This window comes from Artemia sp. Qi Xiang Cuo, chromosome 15, assembly GCF_049724085.1.
Source record: "Artemia sp. Qi Xiang Cuo chromosome 15, ASM4972408v1, whole genome shotgun sequence".
Lineage (NCBI taxonomy): Eukaryota > Metazoa > Arthropoda > Branchiopoda > Anostraca > Artemiidae > Artemia > Artemia sp. Qi Xiang Cuo.
Window position 1 is genome coordinate 49,269,620 of NC_142808.1, and position 6,000 is coordinate 49,275,619.

A 6,000-nucleotide genomic window follows, 5' to 3' on the forward strand; every position below is an offset into this window, starting at 1 on the left:
AGGCTCTATTTTGGGTCCACTCCTATTTCTTATCTATGTTAATGACATCAGTAATAGCGTCAATGATATTGGCATTATCAAATTCTTCGCCGATGACACGACATGGAGTGTCAGCAGCCCTAGCACTAGATCTTTGAAGCTTAGGTTGGAATCGGCACTGTCGAGGCTTATCTTATGGTTTTCGAGAAATAAATTGACTATTAATTGTACAAAGACAAAATTCATCATCTTTTCTCGGACTGGGAAAACAGCACCGGAAATTATGATGATTAATATTCAAAGCCTACCCATTGAAATTGAAAGAGTTGATGATATTAAATATCTCGGGATAACACTGGATTCAAGTTTACCATTTAAAAGGCATGCAATTTATCTTCGAATGAAACTGGCAAGAAATATTGGTATGATGAATCATCTGAAATTTGTTCTGCCGTTTTTTGCCCTGAAATCTCTTTATCATTCTCTAGTGCATTCATATATAAATTAGTGTCCCATTATTTTTTTGAATACTTTTAAAACTCATATTCTTCCTCTTCAAAGGCAACAAAATAAAGCTCTGCGTCTATTGAAAAATTTCCTGCCTAGCCCGTTTTCTTACTCTGGTAAATCGTCAACACAAAGTATGTATCAAATTTTAAATATTCTTCCACTGGATCTTTTCTCTTCTTTCCATTCTGTTCTTTATATGATTAAACACGTTCAAGGTCTTTTGCCTGAGTGTTTTTATTTGCATAATAATTTTTCTCAGGATGATAATCAGGTTTTGCATCCATATTGGACCCATGGCAGTTCTGTAGTTCGTCAGGCTTTAATAAAATCTGAAAGATCCCGTTTTTCACCATGGCATAGTATTATATATAATTGGAATACATTTCATAGTTTTATAGATTTGAATAATTCGTTGGTTAATAATAAAATTAGATTAATGAATCACTTAATTAGTAATTATTAATTTGATTTATTTTTTGGGGTGGATGCTCCTCATTTCATTTATTTGGTTACTTTGATTTTTTGCGGATTTTGTTTGTTGTTACCGTACGGAGAGTTGAAGAGCAATCTTTTTATTACGGTATCTGGAGATAGTATTAGTTATTTATTGTTGAGTGTATATAAACCCACACACGAGTTATTCTCACTCTGGGTAATTAATTTGATAGTTTTGTCAAAAACTTTTTTTATTGATTAATAAAGAACTTGAACTTGAGTGATTTGTTTGATAAGATTAAATAACCGCGATCAGAAAAAATGTCGACACTCATGTCAGTGTAATTAAAATGGGAACAGCGGATTTTTTCACGGGGTAAAAAACAGATTACTCAGAAAATGTAAAACCATCATTATTCAATTGCGTAGCATACCGTTTTATTTAAAACATACCAAAATTGATACGGGCGTAATCTCGATTGCCGCGCGGTGAAATGTATTTCATTTACTATAATAAAATAAATCCTCAATTCCTTTCAAACAATATAATACTTACCTGGAAGTATTCATTATAAACAGAAGAATAACGAGTCAATCTGGCATACAATGTTTTCTTGAACCCTTAAGGGTTCTTCAAAAATTGCCTTAGCTAACGGTATTTCACGTCATCTAGGCGGGGTATTGGGTAAAGTTTTCAACTAGCAATAATCGCACCTCGGATAAACCTCATCGGTTACGATACTGCCACTGCGCAAAGCTAACTGTATTTACTAGAAATGCTCATGAATAAAAGCACTTTGACTAAGAAAAAGGATATTTAAATTGTTTCTGATTTCTGAAGCTCAAATATGAAACTAGAATAATTAAAATGCAATTTCCAGGTAGATTAAAAACTAGAGAATTTAACTTACTATCTAGTTTCTTCAATTATCGTCAAAATAAAGAGTAATAAACATTCGCGAGTTTTTTGCAAGTAAATGAGTAAAAATACTAGGGGCCTCTCACTCAATATTGTAAAACCTATTTGTGGAACATGCCAAATTAAATGGATTAGGGAACATAAGGGACATATAATTAGGGATAGAAGGTCAGTTAATTTTTCATTTGGGATCTAGGAATTATTATAAGAAATAAAATAAAATGAATTTTCACGATTTTTTTCAAGTAAATGACAGAAAATACTAGGGACTTCTCACTCGATTGCTAATGCTTCTAATCTATTGATGCATCACGCCAAATTAAAAGGATAGGGGAACAAAGGGGATAACTAATTTTAGATAGAATGTCAGAATGTTTTTCATTTTGGATTTAGAGCTTTCTTTGCCAAATTTTAAATTTAGTTAATAATTTATATGCATAGGTGATTTAAGAGCTAATAAAAGATACATGGCTACAAATAGCGGAGGTAATGACATAAGAATCCTGCTCTAAAAGCTAGAAATTCTACAGAATATGACTTTAGGCAAACAGAATATGAGTTCAGGCAAATAGCATTAAAATATATGTAATTATTGAAAAAATACCAAAAAAAGTATGTAAAAGCCTAGAAATTCTGGAGGGATCGCCATTGAATTCTTTTCCTCCTAACGTGCTCCTTCAAAAGTGAGCCCCCCCCCACTGCAGACAATTCTCTGCAAAAAATTCCATGTAATTCCTAATAAAAAATAGTATACGTAAACAATAGCAAATTGCAGTCCTTTCCCCAAGGGCTGAGGGGTTATCCCCAGAGGCATAGTTATCGGACCTTTCAACTATCCTAAATCAAATGAGCCTCTAAAAATTTTCATCAGATCTCTGTGGGAAAAAAAGGGGGCTAGTTGCCTCTAATTTTTTGGTCACTTAAAAAAGTTAGTAGATTTTTTAATTCCTCTTTGAATGAAATTATCTCAACCTTCTAAGGTCATTGGTTTTATGGATTGATGATGGGAGGTACTGAATTGTTTTTTATTTATTTTTTTTTTCGTTTCTTGTTTTGTTTTTGGTAATTAATTCTCGCCACCTTTCGTAAGTTGATTTATATTTACACCTGATGCGGTGATTATTTACTTAAAATAGCTTTACTTAAGATTTCGTTATGTTTATAGTTGATAGATAAACCCTTCCATCTTAAAATAGGACAAAACTTGGTTCCATATGATCCACTCTGGAAAAGCAAAACAAATAAAGACGCCCGTTATGTTTCTTCTGACAAAAAAAAACGAAATTCCAGATCTTAAAAATAGGAGCTGTATGATCTGACGGTATGATTTTCATTAAAATTGCTAGACATTTTGGGGGTATTTCCTCCCTTTTTCGAAATTAAGGCAAATTTTCTCAGGTTTGTGCCTTTTTGTGGGTAACAATAAACGTAATGAATTTTATATATATGAAATCAGCAGTAAAACATTATGTACGATATACCCCTGCAGCTCAGTTGTTCATGCATTGACGCACTGTAAACCAGTTTCTTTCGCTAGTTTCTTTCAGCAAAGCGTAAGGAAAGGCAAAGAGAAGTGACAAAATTGACGGGAAATATATAATTTGGGCTATATAATTGCAGATTAGGGGGGGGGGGGGTAGGGGTAAATTATCTGGACAGTGCGAAGTCAGACAACAATTCTTATTTCGTAATATCAGAATGATTGTAGCTAAGACATTTTGAATGCAGACCCGCTTTACTTTACCCCCTCCCCCCCGAAAGTGCAAACATATAGCCCAAGTTTGTTTCCAAAGTATTATATTTTTATCATACTTGGGTATATTTTATTAGGATTAACCTAACTTCACTTCTTGGGCTGCAGAGGGTACATCATACAAGTACCAAAATTAATTCTTTGATGCAATAAATGTTATCAAAATTCCTTTTTGGAAAGTTTTGGTCATTATTGGGCAGAGTCGCTCATCACTTACAGTTCGTTTCCACGAACAATTTGGTACCTAGAGGTGTCTTGCATAAGAGAAGACAATCCCATGTGGTCCCATGGTCATCGCGGATAATCACAAATATAAATATTTTCCAGAAGAATGCAAAGTAGCTACTTCGAGCGCTTCTTCAGACAAGTAAAACCACTTTTTTGACTAAATAAGGAGTTACTAACTAGTGTGATGTAATCGGGGCAATATAGGTACCAAAAGCCAATAATATTGACACTACCTTCGTTGAGCTAATCAAGTCATCCGTGTTTTAACGCCTCTTTTCACAGGGTCTGGCTTATTCCCCTTCGCAAACTCCCCTGAAATTTTCACCCACAGAAAATTACCATCCCCACCGACATTCCCCCCTGGAAAAATTCTCCTGGAAATTGATCAGCAAAAGAGAAATAAAGAGAAACAAAAAAGAACGAAGAAAAGCGTATAACTGTCCATCAGCTAATATGAAGGGCTGGGTTATTGGGTAGGGAGGCTACTAAGATGCCAAAAACAGTGCATTTAAATGTTCAATTGTCTAGATCTCCATGAGTCTTCACATAAATATAGAAAAAGGCATGAGGGAAGGGGGATAAGAAACAATCTTGCATATCTCTTCATTCCGACTGAGCCCAAATAATGGTGCTGCGAGATGATACTACCCTTCAACGGAAAGGGGAAAGGAAGTTGGAAATATGTGTCTAATCTCTCTTGATTTTTGGGAATATTTCTGGCCAACGAATTTATTATGAAAATAGAAAGTAAAACTAAACCCTGAAATGAGCCGAATTTATTTTGTATAGGAGGGAAGCACCTAACACCCCCCTGTGGTCGTAACTTCGGAGGATGCTTATTCAATCGGAAATTAGGAGTTCTAGTACCTTTTTTAAAAGTCAAAAGTGAATTGAGAGCAACCAGCCCCCGCTCTAGAGCCTTTTTTATATCTGGCCATTCTGTAACCTCTTAGGACATCTGATAAATGTTTCGGGGTGCCCGTTTTGTTCCGAACAGTTGAAAATATCAATCAATTTGCACCCAGGGATGACATAACCCCTGGGATAACGGCTATAAAGCATGCAAACTGTCATTTTTTGAAGGATACGTTTAAAAGTGAACAAAAAGAAGGGAGACTATGATGGATCTTGAGAGTCAAGTGACGTGAAACTTTCAGGGATTGTTTTCTTGGTCAAAAAGACCATCAATATTTTGTTGTGGTAAGGGGGAGGGAGTAGGGGCCCGGAAATGAGGCACAAAAATCCCTGATCCATATAAAACTTGTAGCCGTATGTCCTTGGGACAAGAGGACTAATTTACAGAAAAAAATATTCAAAGGAATAATTCTTCCTCTAACATAGCAGCCAAAAAAAAGGCCCGACTTTTTTCGACTGGCATGAAACTTATATGAAAGTTTGGACTAAAGAGACCCCAGTAAAAAAGACAAAAAATGATCCTTCCCCTCAAAATGCAGTCAAAACAGGGCCAGAAAAGCGCCAAAAACTTTTTTCGTCTACCTTAAATAGAAGGGGCTAACTTTGAAACTTGGGAGGGCCTACTCAATTGATAATTGAAAGTTCTTGTGTCATTTTTTTATATCATAAAGTGCCAAAATCAATTCTATGATACAATAGTTGTCGTAAAAATTCCTTTATTTAAAGTTTCGGTTATTTTTGGGCAAGGCCGGACCGAAAACAATCGGTTATTGTTAGAAAGAAAAAATTCTTACAACATAATCAGCAAAATAATAGTACCTAACACATTAGGCATGCAGACCCGCTATACTGTACCACCACCACCCCACCACCCTAATGTGCAAACATACAGCCCAAATTTGTTTCTATAGAGCATTATATTTTTATTTTACTTTTGTATATTTCATTAGGATTAAGGGTCAGAGAAACATAATAGAAGAACATAAGTTAGGACGTATATCATACAAGTACCAAAGGAAAAAATGTAACAATAGTTATGAGATATTTTACACCATATATTCTGCCTACATTTTGGAACATTGGTAGACTCCTACACAAAAACTTCTATTTTTCTTTATTATTTTTATTTGTCATGCTGTTTCGGTGGCTGCTCAGTTTTGCATGTGGGTGAAATTTACCACGGGGAGATTCTTCTGTGGGGATAAGCCTAGGACCCTTTTTTGCACTCCACCTCAGTAACGAGTTTTTCTTATATTTAAAT

The 6,000-nt window shown here is 35.0% G+C and overlaps 1 non-coding gene across 1 annotated transcript; it reads right to left on the reverse strand.

The window, feature by feature from the left end:
• Nucleotides 1-1,542: 1,542 nt before the first annotated feature.
• LOC148943780 (U4 spliceosomal RNA) lies at nucleotides 1,543-1,683 on the reverse strand. Its single transcript, XR_016143033.1, has one exon. It is a non-coding gene; the product is annotated as a U4 spliceosomal RNA (small nuclear RNA).
• Nucleotides 1,684-6,000: the final 4,317 nt, after the last annotated feature.